Source organism: Myxine glutinosa, chromosome 5 (genome assembly GCF_964187855.1).
Source record: "Myxine glutinosa chromosome 5, kmMyxGlut1.1, whole genome shotgun sequence".
Taxonomy (NCBI): domain Eukaryota; kingdom Metazoa; phylum Chordata; class Myxini; order Myxiniformes; family Myxinidae; genus Myxine; species Myxine glutinosa.
In genome coordinates this window covers 20,997,998-21,015,050 of record NC_136265.1, presented here as the reverse complement: position 1 = coordinate 21,015,050, position 17,053 = coordinate 20,997,998, and the positions used below count along the sequence as shown (strand labels likewise).

Below are 17,053 nucleotides of genomic sequence, written 5' to 3'. Positions count from 1 at the left end.
GTACAACAATCGTGACATCGTCCTGCATCTTCGCGACAACAGCACGAAGCGGTTTTCGGAGACTCACCGATTCTATGACGCCCTCCAGTACTCTCTGATTTTCTGGAAAGGACAAGATGGCTATCATTTTGAAGTTGAACAAGCTGGCGGCCGGGGAAATAAAGTATCTGCGAATGACTTCTATGCCTTCCACATCATGGTCAGAAAGAATTCCACGAATCATATCCTGCAGTGCCGTGATCTGTTCCACCAGTTCATCGTCGACATGTATGCCAAAATCGAAAGTGAGAGACTCCTCTTTATCCGGCTCCACCAACGTCAACTGAGGGCAGAATCGTACGCACACCTCAGGGATGCTGTCAACAATGACGGAGATGTTCAGAACATGGGACAACTGGTCATCTTGCCATCCACGTTCACCGGAGGTCCCCGATACATGCACGAGCGGACCCAGGATGCGATGGCATACGTACGCAATTACGGTCGCCCCGACCTTTTCCTTACCTTCACCTGTAATCCGAAGTGGGAAGAAATTAAGCGAGAGTTGATGATCAACCAGCAGCCACGCATCGCCATGACATTGTCGCAAGGGTATTCCACCAGAAACAGAAGGAACTCATGCAGACGATTAAGAAGGGCAAAGTTTTCGGGACTGTCCGATGCTTCATGTACACCATTGAATGGCAGAAACGAGGCCTGCCCCATGCCCACATTCTGGTGTGGCTAGAAGAAAAGATCCACGCTTCCAATGTAGACTCTTTTATCAGTGCTGAGCTTCCAAACCCTGATGAGGATCCAGAGCTTTTCAACATCGTCAAAACGCAGATGGTGCATGGCCCTTGCGGCCGGCTGAATCCATCGTCTCCGTGTATGAAGGACGGTAAATGCACCAAGCGATATCCTAGGGCATTTCTCAAGGAAACGCAGACTGGTCTGGATGGATACCCACTTTACCGGAGGAGAAAGCCTGAAAGCGGTGGATCGGAAACATCTATTTCAATTTCCGAGACCAGAAGCATAGACGTTGACAACCGATGGATTGTACCATACTGTCCACTTCTCTCTAAAATGTTCAAGGCTCATCTCAATGTTGAGTTCTGCAACTCAGTGAAATCAATCAAATACGTGTGCAAATACATCAACAAAGGTTCGGACATGGCGATGTTCGGCCTTCAGAGGAACAAAAACGACGAGATCGAGTCATATCAGCTGGGGCGTTACGTCAGTAGTAACGAAGCTATCTGGAGAGTTCTCAACTTCCCTATCCACGAACGCTACCCAACCGTTGTACACCTTTCCGTACATCTTGAGAATGGCCAGAGAGTGTATTTCACAGAAAGCAACGCAAGGCAAAAAGCAGCAGAACCACCAAGTTCAACTACACTTACCGCATTCTTCCAATTGTGTCAACAAGACGAATTCGCCAAAACACTCATCTACAATGAAGTCCCACAGTACTACACCTGAGTGGTTGGCAGTAAGACGTGGAAACGATGAACACAAGGAGCACGAGTTGTGGGACATCCCGACATTCGCCGTTCAGATGCAATTGGACGGGTCTACACTGTACATCCAAACAATTTCGAATGCTTCTTCCTGCGCCTTCTACTCCATCATGTCAAAGGACCCATCTCTTTCCAAGAACTGAGAACGTTCAACGGCCAGGTTTGTGACACCTTCCGCCAACCCTGCCACCTGCATGGCCTTCTGGAGGATGACAGCCACTGGGATGCCACTCTAGAAGAAGCAGCAGTCTCACGCTCTCCAGCCCTGTTGAGAAATCTCTTTGCCATCATGCTACAAACTTGCGGTCTCTCCAATCCGGTACAACTGTGGAATAACCATCGTGACGATCTCAGCGAGGACATTCTCCACAGGGCAAGACAGGTTCATGCTGAAGCAGACTACTCCGATGCGATCTACAATGAAGCCTTAGTACTCATAGAAGACAAACTGCTTTCTCTTGGAGGACATTCGCTGGAGGTCATTGGCCTTCCTGTAACACAGCGACAACAACAGAATCACCTGGCTCGGGAAGTACTCCGAGAGACTTCATACAACGCACAAGAGTTGGAAAACTACATCAATGAAAACGAGCCAAGACTGACATGGAGCAAGAACAGATCTACATGCATGTGCTGGCGAGCATACACTCTTCTGAAGGTGGATTGTTCTTTCTGGATGCACCTGGAGGCACTGGAAAAACGTTCCTTATGAACCTCCTCCTGTCAAAAATCAGGCAGAAAAAGATGATTGCTCTGGCTGTTGCCTCTTCCGGAATTGCTGCCACTCTTCTCCCCGGGGGCCGGACCGCCCACTCAACCTTCAAGCTCCCCCTCAACCTCACTAACACGGAGCAGCCAATGTGCAACATCTCCAAGTCATCGGCTGTCGCAGAGGTATTTCGGCAATGCCAACTCATTGTCTGGGACGAGTGCACAATGTCTCACAGAGTTGCACTGGAGGCAGTTGACCGCACACTGCAAGATATTCGAAACGGTCAGACTGTCATGGGAGGCATTACTCTTCTGATGGCAGGGGATTTCAGACAGACCCTGCCTGTCATACCACGTGGAACCAAGGCAGATGAACTTCGTTCCTGTATAAAGGCATCTCCTCTATGGTCAAAAGTGACGAAGTTGAAACTCAGCACAAACATGCGTGTCACCCTTCATGGAGATGTAGCCGCAGGCGCCTTTTCAGCGAAGCTGTTACAGATCGGAAACGGAGATTTGGAGACGTGCCCTGAAGATGGACTGGACATCGTACCATGCGGCAACAATGTCACCACTGCTGACGAACTCAAGGCGAACGTCTTCCCCAACATCCCCGCCAACTACCGAAATCACTCCTGGCTCTGTGAAAGGGCAATTCTAGCCCCAAAGAACGATGCAGTGGACAAAATCAATTTGGATCTTCTGCAGACTATTCCTGGGGATCTAAGAACTTACCGATCTGTCGACTCAATGCAAAACGACCACGAGACTGTCCATTACCCGGTGGAGTTCCTCAATTCGCTACAGCCTCCGGGTGTGCCTCCCCACATACTCCATCTAAAGGAAGGTGCTCCAATCATGCTCCTGAGAAATATCGATCCCCCAAAACTGTGCAACGGCACACGACTGGCTATCAAAAAGTTGATGCCTCACGTAATTGAGGCCAACATACTTACGGGAAACTATAGCGGGGAAACAGGTCTTCATTCCGAAGATACCAATCATACCATCTGATCTGCCATTCGAGTTCAAAAGGCTCCAATTCCCCGTACGGCTCAGCTTTGCCATGACCATCAACAAGGCGCAAGGACAATCTCTCAAGGTGGTCGGACTGAACCTTGATTCCCCATGCTTCTCCCATGGCCAACTATACGTAGGATGTAGTCGGGTAGGACAAGAGAAAATCTATACATCATATCTGAACAAGGAAAGACAAAGAACATTGTTTACAAGGAAGCACTGCGTAATTAACTACGTGTCTGGTGTGTTGTGATGATTGTGAGAATATTGATTCTGATTCTGATTCTGATCTGATTTTTATGTGTATTTTATGTGATTTTATGTATTTATGTGTATAAAAAAAAAACACAAAAAGGCACGAAGGAAAATAGTTAATTACTCAGACATATTTAGCTGCGGTGATTGAAAAATCACCGGACAATTGTTGCTGTTTTGATGCTTTTTACTGCTGTTTTGATGCTTTTACATTGCTGTTTTGATGCTTTTTCACTGCTGTTCTGATGCTTTTTCACTGTTGTTTTGATGCTTTTTCACAGCTGTTCTGATGCTTTTTTGCCGTTTTTTTAAATATAAAAATCTCATAAAATACAAAAAAATACAAAAAAATCTCACAATGATGACATATAATTCACAGAAAATGTTGAAGCAACCACGTAATGTTGCGGTGACGTTTAACTCTGAGTGAGAATAGTTCTAAATTTTAAAAACTTTCATCTGATATTTGTGATTTCTTTCAAAAAAACTGTATTCCCCATCTACACGGCCATGTATTCCTTTTAACGTTATGTAAAGTACATAAATTGTGTGGATTACGTCATTTGTGGATGTGATGAATTGCCAGTAACCATCTATATCCCTCCCCTCCCCTTCTCTCCTCCCCCTCCCTTTCCCCCCGCCCCCTTCCCCCCACCCCCTCCCCCTCCCCCCTCCCCCTCCCCCCTCCCCCCTCCCTCCCCCCTCCCCCTCCCCCTCCCCCCTCCCTCCCCCTGCTTCTCCCCCCCCCTCTCCTACCCTCCCCCCCCCGTTCCCCTCCCCTTCCCCCTCCCCTCCCCTTCCCCCTCCCCCTCCCCTCCCCCGCCCGGCAATGCCGGGTACTTCTGCTAGTCTTACATAAGCTGCGACTCGGACACTGTTCTCTCAACTTCTACCAACATCAGATATGACGTCACCCGACGGGGTTGTGTGGCCGGTGTGAGGTTCCCGAGGATTTGGATATGGATCATGTTTTCTCTTTCTGCCCTCGGCATGAGGAGCTCAGATCGCGTCGATCGCACACTGTCCGCCACCAGTGTTGCCACTCGGGTTTTTTGAATTTCACCTATCGGGTGCCTAAATTTCACCAAATTGAAGTAGATTTCACCAAATGCCAAGTTTTCATTGGATATCGACTGCTAAATGATAACAAACTTGTAAATATTGTTTACGATACAAACTTTATTGACAAATGAACTGTCGAAGAAACTTTTTTAACGAAAAAAGTTGCGTAAAGTTCGCAAAACGGCCTCATCATTACTCATCATCAACTACGTCATAGTGTAGAGCTATGATCTCACGATAAAGCCGGACAAAATGGACGACACCAGGAACGAAGTTTCACTGAGCTTGTGGTGCTATGCACACACAACTCGTTTGCCAAGAAGGTAGGCCACCACGCGTTGAACAAAACCAAACACTTTATTCAATGCTCGCACGTAAGCACTGGGCGGGCTCGACTTTCGAGCCCTCGTATATATCCCGAGGCCACGCCTTGCCCTCGGGCGTGGCCGGTCGGCCGAAAGGCGGGGCATGTATTCCAGTTCACCCTTAGCCTCACAACTCCTTTGCTCCGGGCGTGGCCCGAGCCTTGCTCCACGTCCGGTCGCTCGCGTCACCCACTGGTGCGTGGAATTATGACCCGCTGGCATTGTGTCCACCACACGCGCCCCCCCAGAATTCCCGCGCACCTGAAGGGTGAGCTTGCGGGGAGGCCGGATGACCCGGCCGAAACGCCCTCTGGCGATGCATGCAGGGCTGGGGGGTGGCGGGGTGGTGGGACGGCGGGGGTGGGGGGTGCCGGGGGTCTGCCCGCCCCGCCGGGGGGTGGCCTCGACGCGGAGGCAGAGCTGCTTGCGGGGGGTGGTCCAGGTCGAGGTGGGCCGGCTTGAGGCGGTCCACTGAGATGCGATCTGGAGTACCGCCGATGTCCACGGTGAAGTGCTTGTCCCCGGTCTCCAGCACGTGGAGGGGCCCGTCGTACCGGAGCGGTCCCCTGTGTGTGTCGTTCCGGATGAAAACGTACTCCGCAGTGCGAAGTGCTGGGGGGACGTGGGGATGGGGGCAGCCGTGATGGGACGTGGGCACAGGGGCAAACCTGCTGGCGGCCTCCTGGAGGACCGAGCGTTGGCGAGCCATGGACCAGGGGCCGGTGGCGTTGGGAATGAACTTGCCCGGCACGCGCAGTGGCTGGCCGGAGACCAGCACGGCGGTGGAAGCCTGGAGGTCCTCTTTAGGGGCCGTTCGGACGCCCAATAGGACCCACGGGAGCCTGTCAGCCCAACCGTCGTCCTGGAGGCTGGCCCTGAGAGCGGCCTTCATCGAGCGGTCGAACCGCTCGCACAAGCCATTGGCTTGGGGGTGGTAGGCCGTGGTGCGGTTTAGCTTGACCCCCAAGGCCTGGGCGACCGCGCCCCAAAGCTCAGAGGTGAATTGCGGGCCTCTGTCGGAGGAGATGTCCGAGGGGGCGCCGAAACGGGGCAATCCAGGTGCCAATGAAGGCCTGCGCCACATCGGCGGATGTTGTTGATGTCAGCGGGACGACCTCCGGCCACCTGGTGGTCCTGTCCACCATCATGAGGAGGTGGGTGAAGCCCCGTAAGGAGGGAAGGGGTCCCACCAGGTCCACATTGACGTGGTCGAAGCGCCGCGCGGGCATGTCGAATGGTGCCAACGGGGCCTGGGTGTGCCGGTGGACCTTCGCACGCTGGCAGGCGACACAGGCGTTGGCCCAGTCACGGATGTCCTTACGGAGCCCGTGCCAGACGAATTTCGCTGCCACGAGCTTCTGCGACGCTTTCCGGCCCGGGTGGGAAAGGCCGTGGAGGGCGTCAAAAATGTGCCGCTGCCATCCGGTGGGCACGATGGGGCGAGGTTGGCCCAGGGAAACGTCACACAGGAGAACTGTGCCTGTGTCCTCGAAGGGGACGTCGGCCAACCGCACGCCTGTGTCTGCTGTCCGGAGGGCTTGCACCGTGGGGTCGGCGGTCTGGTCGGCCGCCATGCAGGCGAAGTCCACACCGAGGTGGATGGCGTTCGCGCCGGACCGGGAGAGGCAATTGGCCACAGCGTTGTCCTTGCCCGCGACGTGCCGGATGTCCGTCGTAAATTCAGACACGGCGGAGAGGTGGCGCTACTGGTGGGCCGATCACGGCTCTGCAACCTTGGCCATGGTGAAGACCAGGGGTTTGTGGTCCACAAACGCCATGAACCGGCGGCCCTCTAAAAGATGGCGGAAGTGGCAAACGGCCAGGTAAAGGCCGAGGAGCTCGCGGTCGAAAGAGCTATACTTGCACTCGTTAGGGCGAAGCTGTCGGCTGAAGAAGGCCAACGGTTGCCAAGCCCCATTCACCCACTGTTCATGCACGGCACCCACCGCGTAGTTGGAAGCGTCCGTGGTGAGGGCGATGGGTGCGTCGAGCGCTGGGTGCGCCAGCATGGTCGTGTTGGCGAGCGCCAGCTTAGCGCCCGTGAACGCCTCGTCCATCTCTTTGGTCCAGGCGACGTCGTGCTTGGCCGGCTTCGTACAGGGGGCGCATGAGGTGGGCGGCGCGAGGCACGAACCGGTGGTAGAAATTTACCATTCCCAAAAATTCCTGTAGGGCGTTGATGGAGCGGGGGCGTGGGCGGGAAACTTGTGACTGCCTCCACCTTGGTCGGCAGCGGAACAGCCCCGCGCTTCGTGATGCGGTGCCCCAGGAAGTCGACGGCCGTTAAGCCAAACTGGCATTTCGCCGGGTTGATGATGAGGCCGTGCTGGCCGAAGCGCTCAAAAAGCGTGCGCAGCTGGATGAGGAGCTCCGCCCGGGAAGTGCTGGCGACGAGAATGTCGTCCAAGTAGACGAAAAGGCAGGTGAGGTCGCGCAGCACGCTGTGCATCAGCCGTTGGAAGGCCTGGGCCGCGTTCTTAAGGCCGAACGGCATGCAAAGGAACTCGAAGAGGCCAAAAGGTATAATTACCGCCGTCTTCGGCACGTCGGCCAGCCGGACGGGTAACTGGTGGTAGCCCTGAATGAGGTCGACCTTGGAAAAGATCACCCGCCCCGCCAAACTGGCGGAAATGTCCTGTATATGTGGTATCGGGTACCGGTCGGGGGTGGTGGCGTCGTTGAGACGGCGGTAATCGCCGCATGGTCGCCATCCGCCACCCGGTTTGGGCACAATGTGCAGGGGCGAGGCCCACGCGCTATTCGAGCGCCGCACAATGCCCAATCACTCCAGCGCGTCAAATTCCGCCTTCGCCACGGCGAGTGTGGCCGGGTCGAGGCGACGAGCCCTGGCGTAGACCGGTGGACCTGTGGTCGGGATGTGGTGTTCGACGCCATGTTTGACGGCGACGGCCGAAAACGTCGGCTGCGTGAAGGTGGGAAACTCGGCGAGTAGGCGGGTGAAATCGTCCGCGGCCGGGAGAGCGCAGGCTAGCTTGGTTGGTGCGTAGCCGCTTAATGAGCAAGCGAGCAAGCTGAAGGTCTCCGCGTTGATGAGCCGACGCCGTTTGACGTCAACCAAAAGCCCATGCGCGCAAAGAAAATCTGCACCCAGCAAGGCCATGGGTACGTTCGCCGTGATGAGGTCCCACCTGAAGCGCTGGCCCCCGAAGCAGAATGCGACGCTGCACAAACCGAAGGTGCGGATGGAGGAGCCGTTTGCGGCGACCAAGGCGGGGCCGCAAAGCGCGGCCTGTTTGTCCTGCACCGAGGCGGGTATCACGCTCAGCTGAGCGCCGGTGTCGCACAAAAAACACCGCCCGGACGCTGTGTCCGTAATAAACAGAAGGCTGCCTGAATGGCCGACGCTCATGGCAGGCAGCGAGCGCCGGCCTGGTCGTTTCCCGACCTGCTGAAAGTGCACGGTGGGCGGCACGTTCTGGCCTTCTGCCCGAACCTGGCGTGGTAGTAGCATATGGTCCGCTCTGGTGGAGGCTCCGGCGGTCGCGTCGGGTTTGGTCGATGGGGCGTCGCGGCGGCCGCTGCCGCCGGTGGCGCTAACTCGGCTGGTGGTGGCGCCGGTCATGGCGCGGGCGTTGCCTCGGTCGGCCCAGGGTTCCAGGCGGCCGCTCCGACGTGTCGCCTGGCCGAGAAAAATTTATCGGCCTCCTTGGCCAGGGCGCGAGGTTCAGTGATGGGCGAATTAGCCAAAGCTAATCGTACCTGCCTGGGTAGCTGCCGGTCCGGTCCAACTGGTCCGGTCCAACTGTAACACTAAACGTCACCGCCACTGGCCCTTCCCTCCAACACACACAGGACGTGTCGTTTGCGCAGCTTGTTGGTCGGTCTTTTTCGCCCTCCGCACCGATTGGCCGAATGTTTTCGCCTCCCTCACTGATTGGCCGAGGTGTCATTGGTCGCACCTCGATTGTCGGTGGCCAATCAGTGTGGCCCGCTTCTTGTACGCCCCTCCCCCTTGTCAATCAAAGGTCCTCCTGGGCGTGGCTATTGCTTGCCTTGCATGACGTTTGCCTGTCATGGTGTTGTACTGGTGATGTGGCTGACTGCGGCCCCATCGGCGGTGTTCCGAACTGGCTTCCTGTTGGTTCTTAACTACTTAACATGCCCCGCCCCCTCGTGGTGGGGAGTATTGTTGATATTTCACCAGATTTCGACCAATTTCGATTTCTTGCACCAGATCACCAGACTCAGACCGATTTCACCCAATTGGGTGAAATTTCACAAATACTGGTCACGCAGTCCGTCACATGGGGATCACGTGGTCAGGTCTACCCGATGTATTTCTCCGTCTCACTCAGAAGTATCCTCGATCCTGCAAATCAGTTTTAAAATGTATTCAAGGAACAGAGCAAGTAATATCATTATAAACCTCCAGTATCCATATCCGAGGTATTTAGGTGCGTGGCGTATATAGATCCTCGCGACAGCACTGAAAACACCACCAAATTGGGAAAGAAGAAGAAGAAGAAGAAGAAGAATCTATGACGGAGAAAGACTTCCCCTGAACCTCGTATTGTAACTGTTCCTGTGACGAAAGTTCATGTGGTCTGATCTGAAGAGGTTTGTTCTGAGATTCTCATTTTACCTCTCATTAATGTACGATGAGGTATTTGATTGTTCATTTAATGAGGTGTTTTTCACTCGTTTTGTTTCATTCGCCACATTGTTTTATTTCACGTCATCACTAAACTTCCCACAACGATGATTAAACCTCTTTCTTCATTTTAACTACAAATCAGTCACAAAGTGTTTATAATTAACTTGTATATCCAATGTGAATGTGACCTTTAAATGAGGAGGTGTAGTGTTGGAACATAACAAGGGTACGATGTACAATTATCTACTTTCCCTCTTCTGGTGGATATTTAACGTTTACAACCCAAATGTCGATGGAAAACCTGATTCGTAATCTCAAAATATCAAAAAGATCCTGTGGGTCTAAAATGTAACATTCCTGGTTGATCTTCCCACCGAGATTCCATCCTTGCTTAAAGTTAAATTGGACTCCTCAAGGAAATTATTCTGGAATTCCAGAACTGCGAGTCCGTGTCTGTCCCTGCTGTGCCGGTCTGTGTCTGTGTCTGTCTCTGCCGGTCTGTGTCTGTCTCTGGCGGTCTGTGTCTGTCTCTGCCGGTCTGTATCTGTCTCTGCCGTGCCGGTCTGTGGCTGTCTCTGCCGTGCCGGTCTGTGCCTGTCTCTGCCCTGCCGGTCTGTCTCTGCCCTGCCGGTCTGTGTCTGTCTCTGCCGTGCCGGTCTGTGCCTGTCTCTGCTGTGCCGGTCTGTGCCTGTCTCTGCCGTGCCGGTCTGTGCCTGTCTCTGCCGTGTCGGTCTGTGCCTGTCTCTGCCGTGCCGGTCTGTGCCTGTCTCTGCCGTGCCGGTCTGTGCCTGTCTCTGCCGTGCCGGTCTGTGCCTGTCTCTGCCGTGCCGGTCTGTGCCTGTCTCTGCCGTGCCGGTCTGTGTCTCTCTCTGCCGTGCCGGTCTGTGTCTGTCTCTGCCGTGCCGGTCTGTGTCTGTCTCTGCCGTGTCTGTCTCTGCCGTGCCGGTCTGTGTCTGTCTCTGCCGTGCCGGTCTGTGTATGTCTCTGCCGTGCCGGTCTGTGTCTGTCTCTGCCGGTCTGTGTCTGTCTCTGCCGTGCCGGTCTGTGTCTGTGTCTGTGACTGTCTCTGCCGGTCTGTGTCTGTGTCTGTCTCTGCCGGTCTGTGTCTGTCTCTGTCGTGCCGGGCTGTGTCTGTCTCTGCCTTGCCGGTCTGTGTCTGTCTCTGCCGTGCCGGTCTGTGTCTGTCTCTGCCGTGCCGGGCTGTGTCTGTCTCTGCCGTGCCGGTCTGTGTCTGTCTGCCGTGCCGGTCTGTGTCTGTCTCTGCCGTGCCGGTCTGTGTCTGTCTCTGCCGTGCCGGTCTGTGTCTGTCTCTGCCGTGCCGGTCTGTGTCTGTCTCTGCCGGTCTGTGTCTATGTCTGTCTCTGCCTTTCTGTGTCTGTGTCTGTCTCTGCCGGTCTGTGTCTGTCTCTGCCGGTCTGTGTCTGTCTCTGCCGTGCCGGTCTGTGTCTGTCTCTGCCGTGCCGGTCTGTGTCTGTCTCTGTCGTGCCGGGCTGTGTCTGTCTCTGCCGTGCCGGGCTGTGTCTGTCTCTGCCGTGCCGGGCTGTGTCTGTCTCTGCCGTGCCGGTCTGTGTCTGTCTCTGCCGTGCCGGTCTGTGTCTGTCTCTGCCGTGCCGGTCTGTGTCTGTCTCTGCCGTGCCGGTCTGTGTCTGTCTCTGCCGGTCTGTGCCTGTCGCTGCCGTGCCGGTCTGTGTCTGTCGCTGCCGTGCCGGTCTGTGTCTGTCTCTGCCGTGCCGGTCTGTGTCTGTCTCTGCCGTGCCGGTCTGTGTCTGTCTCTGCCGTGCCGGTCTGTGTCTGTCTCTGCCGTGCCGGTCTGTGTCTATGTCTGTCTCTGCCGGTCTGTGTCTGTCTCTGCCGGTCTGTGTCTGTCTCTGCCGGTCTGTGTCTGTCTCTGCCGGTCTGTGTCTGTCGCTGCCGGTCTGTGTCTATGTCTGTCTGTGTCTGTCTCTGCCTGTCTGTGTCTGTCTCTGCCTGCCTGTCTGTGTCTGTCTGTCTCTGCCGGTCTGTGTCTGTCTCTGCCGGTCTGTGTCTGTCTCTGCCGTGCCGGTCTGTGTCTGTCTCTGCCGTGCCGGTCTGTGTCTGTCTCTGCCGTGCCGGTCTGTGTCTGTCTCTGCCGTGCCGGTCTGTGTCTGTCTCTGCCGTGCCGGTCTGTGTCTGTCTCTGCCGTGCCGGTCTGTGTCTGTCTCTGCCGTGCCGGTCTGTGTCTGTGTCTGTCTCTGCCGTGCCGGTCTGTGCCTGTCTCTGCCGTGCCGGTCTGTGTCTGTCTCTGTCGTGCCGGGCTGTGTCTGTCTCTGCCGTGCCGGGCTGTGTCTGTCTCTGCCGTGCCGGTCTGTGTCTGTCTCTGCCCTGCCGGTCTGTGTCTGTCTCTGCCGTGCCGGTCTGTGTCTGTCTCTGCCGTGCCGGTCTGTGTCTGTCTCTGCCGTGCCGGTCTGTGTCTGTCTCTGCCGTGCCGGTCTGTGTCTGTCTCTGCCGTGCCGGTCTGTGTCTGTCTCTGCCGTGCCGGTCTGTGCCTGTCTCTGCCCTGCCGGTCTGTCTCTGCCGTGCCGGTCTGTGTCTGTCTCTGCCGTGCCGGTCTCTGCCGTGCCGGTCTGTGCCTGTCTCTGCCGTGCCGGTCTGTGCCTGTCTCTGCCGTGCCGGTCTGTGCCTGTCTCTGCCGTGCCGGTCTGTGCCTGTCTCTGCCGTGCCGGTCTGTGCCTGTCTCTGCCGTGCCGGTCTGTCTGTCTCTGCCTTGCCGGTCTGTCTGTCTCTGCCGTGCCGGTCTGTGTCTGTCTCTGCCGTGCCGGTCTCTGCCGTGCCGGTCTCTGCCGTGCCGGTCTCTGCCGTGCCGGTCTGTGTCTCTCTGCCGTGCCGGTCTGTGTCTGTCTCTGCCGTGCCGGTCTGTGCCTGTCTCTGCCGTGCCGGTCTGTGCCTGTCTCTGCCGTGCCGGTCTGTGCCTGTCTCTGCCGTGCCGGTCTGTGCCTGTCTCTGCCGTGTCGGTCTGTGCCTGTCTCTGCCATGCCGGTCTGTGTCTGTCTCTGCCGTGCCGGTCTGTGTCTGTGTCTGCCGTGCCGGTCTGTGTCTGTCTCTGCCGTGCCCGTCTGTGTCTGTCTCTGCCGTGCCCGTCTGTGTCTGTCTCTGCCGTGCCGGACTGTGCCTGTCTCTGCCGTGCCGGTCTGTGTCTCTCTCTGCCGTGCCGGTCTGTGTCTGTCTCTGCCGTGCCGGTCTGTGTCTGTCTCTGCCGGTCTGTGTCTGTCTCTGCCGTGCCAGTCTGTGTCTGTCTCTGCCGTGCCGGTCTGTGTATGTCTCTGCCGTGCCGGTCTGTGTCTGTCTCTGCCGGTCTGTGTCTGTCTCTGCCGTGCCGGTCTGTGTCTGTCTCTGCCGTGCCGGTCTGTGTCTGTCTCTGCCGTGCCGGTCTGTGTCTGTCTCTGCCGTGCCGGTCTGTGTCTGTCTCTGCCGTGCCAGTCTGTGTCTGTCTCTGCCGTGCCGGTCTGTGTCTCTCTGCCGTGCCGGTCTGTGCCTGTCTCTGCCGTGCCGGTCTGTGCCTGTCTCTGCCGTGCCGGTCTGTGCCTGTCTCTGTCGTGCCGGGCTGTGTCTGTCTCTGTCGTGCCGGGCTGTGTCTGTCTCTGCCGTGCCGGTTTGTGTCTGTCTCTGCCGTGCCGGTCTGTGTCTGTCTCTGCCGTGCCGGTCTGTGTCTGTCTCTGCCGGTCTGTGTCTGTCGCTGCCGTGCCGGTCTGTGTCTGTCTCTGCCGTGCCGGTCTGTGTCTGTCTCTGCCGTGCCGGTCTGTGTCTGTCTCTGCCGTGCCGGTCTGTGTCTATGTCTGTCTCTGCCTGTCTGTGTCTGTCTCTGCCGGTCTGTGTCTGTCTCTGCCGGTCTGTGTCTATGTCTGTCTCTGCCTGTCTGTGTCTGTCTCTGCCTGTCTGTGTCTGTCTCTGCCGGTCTGTGTCTGTCTCTGCCGGTCTGTGTCTGTCTCTGCCGTGCCGGTCTGTGTCTGTCTCTGTCGTGCCGGTTTGTGTCTGTCTCTGTCGTGCCGGTTTGTGTCTGTCTCTGCCGTGCCGGTCTGTGTCTGTCTCTGCCGTGCCGGTCTGTGTCTGTCTCTGCCGTGCCGGTCTGTGTCTGTCTCTGCCGTGCCGGTCTGTGTCTGTCTCTGCCGTGCCGGTGCCTGTCTCTGCCGTGCCGGTCTGTGTCTGTCTCTGCCGTGCCGGTCTGTGTCTGTCTCTGTCGTGCCGGGCTGTGTCTGTCTCTGCCGTGCCGGTCTGTGTCTGTCTGCCGTGCAGGTCTGTGTGTGTCTCTGCCGTGCCGGTCTGTGTCTGTCTCTGCCGTGCCGGTCTGTGTCTGTCTCTGCCGTGCCGGTCTGTGTCTGTCTCTGCCGTGCCGGTCTGTGTCTGTCTCTGCCGTGCCGGTCTGTGTCTGTCTCTGCCGTGCCGGTCTGTGTCTGTCTCTGCCGTGCCGGTCTGTGTCTGTCTCTGCCGTGCCGGTCTGTGTCTGTCTCTGCCGTGCCGGTCTGTGTCTGTCTCTGCCGTGCCGGTGCCTGTCTCTGCCGTGCCGGTCTGTGTCTGTCTCTGCCGTGCCGGTCTGTGTCTGTCTCTGTCGTGCCGGGCTGTGTCTGTCTCTGCCGTGCCGGTCTGTGTCTGTCTCTGCCGTGCCGGTCTGTGTCTGTCTCTGCCGTGCCGGTCTGTGTCTGTCTCTGCCGTGCCGGTCTGTGTCTGTCTCTGCCGTGCCGGTCTGTGTCTGTCTCTGCCGTGCCGGTCTGTGTCTGTCTCTGCCGTGCCGGTCTGTGTCTGTCTCTGCCGTGCCGGTCTGTGTCTGTCTCTGCCGTGCCGGTCTGTGTCTGTCTCTGCCGTGCCGGTCTGTGTCTGTCTCTGCCGTGCCGGTCTGTGTCTGTCTCTGCCGTGCCGGTCTGTGTCTGTCTCTGCCCGTCTGTGTCTGTGTCTGTCTCTGCCGGTCTGTGTCTGTCTCTGTCTCTGCCGGTCTGTGTCTGTGTCTGTCTCTGCCGGTCTGTGCCTGTCTCTGCCGTGCCGGTCTGTGCCTGTCTCTGCCGTGCCGGTCTGTGTCCGTCTCTGTCGTGCCGGGCTGTGTCCGTCTCTGCCGTGCCGGTCTGTGTCCGTCTCTGCCGTGCCGGTCTGTGTCTGTCTCTGCCGTGCCGGTCTGTGTCTGTCTCTGCCGTGCCGGTCTGTGTCTGTCTCTGCCGTGCCGGTCTGTGTCTGTCTCTGCCGTGCCGGTCTGTGTCTGTCTCTGCCGTGCCGGTCTGTGTCTGTCTCTGCCGTGCCGGTCTGTGTCTGTCTCTGCCGTGCCGGTCTGTGTCTGTGTCTGTCTCTGCCGGTCTGTGTCTGTGTCTGTCTCTGCCGGTCTGTGTCTGTGTCTGTCTCTGCCGGTCTGTGTCTGTCTCTGCCGGTCTGTGTCTGTCTCTGCCGGTCTGTGTCTGTCTCTGCCGGTCTGTGTCTGTCTCTGCCGGTCTGTGTCTGTGTCTGTCTCTGCCTGTCTGTGTCTGTCTCTGCCTGTCTGTGTCTGTCTCTGCCGGTCTGTGTCTGTCTCTGCCGGTCTGTGTCTGTCTCTGCCGGTCTGTGTCTGTCTCTGCCGGTCTGTGTCTGTCTCTGCCGGTCTGTGTCTGTCTCTGCCGGTCTGTGTCTGTCTCTGCCGGTCTGTGTCTGTCTCTGCCGGTCTGTGTCTGTCTCTGCCGGTCTGTGTCTGTCTCTGCCGGTCTGTGTCTGTCTCTGCCGGTCTGTGTCTGTCTCTGCCGGTCTGTGTCTGTCTCTGCCGGTCTGTGTCTGTCTCTGCCGGTCTGTGTCTGTCTCTGCCGGTCTGTGTCTGTCTCTGCCGGTCTGTGTCTGTCTCTGCCGGTCTGTGTCTGTCTCTGCCGGTCTGTGTCTGTCTCTGCCGGTCTGTGTCTGTCTCTGCCGGTCTGTGTCTGTCTCTGCCGGTCTGTGTCTGTCTCTGCCGGTCTGTGTCTGTCTCTGCCGGTCTGTGTCTGTCTCTGCCGGTCTGTGTCTGTCTCTGCCGGTCTGTGTCTGTCTCTGCCGGTCTGTGTCTGTCTCTGCCGGTCTGTGTCTGTCTCTGCCGGTCTGTGTCTGTCTCTGCCGTGCCGGTCTGTGTCTGTCTCTGCCGTGCCGGTCTGTGTCTGTCTCTGCCGTGCCGGTCTGTGTCTCTCTGCCGTGCCGGTCTGTGCCTGTCTCTGCCGTGCCGGTCTGTGCCTGTCTCTGCCGTGCCGGTCTGTGCCTGTCTCTGCCGTGCCGGTCTGTGTCTGTCTCTGCCGTGCCGGTCTGTGTCTGTCTCTGCCGTGCCGGTCTGTGTCTGTCTCTGCCGTGCCGGTCTGTGTCTGTCTCTGCCGTGCCGGTCTGTGTCTGTCTCTGCCGTGCCGGTCTGTGTCTGTCTCTGCCGTGCCGGTCTGTGTCTGTCTCTGCCGGTCTGTGTCTGTGTCTGTCTCTGCCGGTCTGTGTCTGTGTCTGTCTCTGCCGGTCTGTGTCTGTCTCTGTCGTGCCGGTCTGTGTCTGTCTCTGCCGTGCCGGTCTGTGTCTGTCTCTGCCGTGCCGGGCTGTGTCTGTCTGTGCCGGTCTGTGTCTGTCTCTGCCGTGCCGGTCTGTGTCTGTCTCTGCCGTGCCGGTCTGTGTCTGTCTCTGCCGTGCCGGTCTGTGTCTGTCTCTGGCGGTCTGTGTCTATGTCTGTCTCTGCCTGTCTGTGTCTGTCTCTGCCGGTCTGTGTCTGACTCTGCCGGTCTGTGTCTGTCTCTGCCGGTCTGTGTCTGTCTCTGCCGGTCTGTGTCTGTCTCTGCCGTGCCGGTCTGTGTCTGTCTCTGTCGTGGCGGGCTGTGTCTGTCTCTGCCGTGCCGGTTTGTGTCTGTCTCTGCCGTGCCGGTCTGTGTCTGTCTCTGCCGTGCCGGTCTGTGTCTGTCTCTGCCGTGCCGGTCTGTGTCTGTCTCTGCCGTGCCGGTCTGTGTCTGTCTCTGCCGGTCTGTGCCTGTCGCTGCCGTGCCGGTCTGTGTCTGTCGCTGCCGTGCCGGTCTGTGTCTGTCTCTGCCGTGCCGGTCTGTGTCTGTCTCTGCCGTGCCGGTCTGTGTCTGTCTCTGCCGTGCCGGTCTGTGTCTATGTCTGTCTCTGCCTGTCTGTGTCTGTCTCTGCCGGTCTGTGTCTGTCTCTGCCGGTCTGTGTCTATGTCTGTCTCTGCCTGTCTGTGTCTGTCTCTGCCTGTCTGTGTCTGTCTCTGCCGGTCTGTGTCTGTCTCTGCCGGTCTGTGTCTGTCTCTGCCGTGCCGGTCTGTGTCTGTTTCTGTCGTGCCGGTTTGTGTCTGTCTCTGTCGTGCCGGTTTGTGTCTGTCTCTGTCGTGCCGGTTTGTGTCTGTCTCTGCCGTGCCGGTCTGTGTCTGTCTCTGCCGTGCCGGTCTGTGTCTGTCTCTGCCGTGCCGGTCTGTGTCTGTCTCTGCCGTGCCGGTCTGTGTCTGTCTCTGCCGTGCCGGTCTGTGTCTGTCTCTGCCGTGCCGGTCTGTGTCTGTCTCTGCCGTGCCGGTCTGTGTCTGTCTCTGCCGTGCCGGTCTGTGTCTGTCTCTGCCGTGC

At 57.6% G+C, this 17,053-nt stretch overlaps 1 protein-coding gene across 5 annotated transcripts in view; it reads left to right on the top strand.

The window, feature by feature from the left end:
• LOC144892216 (uncharacterized) overlaps positions 1 to 17,053 on the top strand; it is a 256,345-nt gene that overhangs the window by 104,692 nt on the left and 134,600 nt on the right. The window contains exon 1 of one of the 5 annotated variants that reach the window (XM_078777674.1): positions 9,394 to 9,496. The exons of 3 other annotated variants lie outside the window; for them this stretch is intronic. The gene's annotated coding sequence lies outside the window, so the exon portion shown is untranslated. Of the gene's footprint in view, positions 1 to 9,393; positions 9,497 to 17,053 lie in introns of those variants that run through there. One more of the 5 variants, XR_013623425.1, reaches the window with a different exon arrangement.